The sequence below is a fragment of the Buceros rhinoceros genome, unplaced genomic scaffold, assembly GCF_000710305.1.
Source record: "Buceros rhinoceros silvestris isolate BGI_N320 unplaced genomic scaffold, ASM71030v1 scaffold24435, whole genome shotgun sequence".
Lineage (NCBI taxonomy): Eukaryota > Metazoa > Chordata > Aves > Bucerotiformes > Bucerotidae > Buceros > Buceros rhinoceros.
This window is the reverse complement of record NW_010412651.1, coordinates 20,632-20,903: the sequence shown is the minus strand read 5'-3', so window position 1 is coordinate 20,903 and position 272 is coordinate 20,632.

Genomic DNA, 272 nt, shown 5'->3' with positions numbered 1-272 from the left:
GGCCCGCTGCGCACGTTCAGGAACTGGGACAAGCCGTGCAGGGTCGGCTGTGGCACCGTGTCGCAGCCTCTTAAAAACAGCTGCGTTTATCTGATGGTAAGTAACACCCGGGTGAGTCAGGTACCGTTTGGCTTCCCGTAATCCTGGTATTTAGACAGGAGAGCAGTCTCACCACCGGCCTCTGTTACCTGCTCGGGGTGGATGATAGCAGGCATCTGATCTGAACTTAGCAAGGTGAAGGAAGATTATGGGGAAAAGATGCTGCAAAGTGT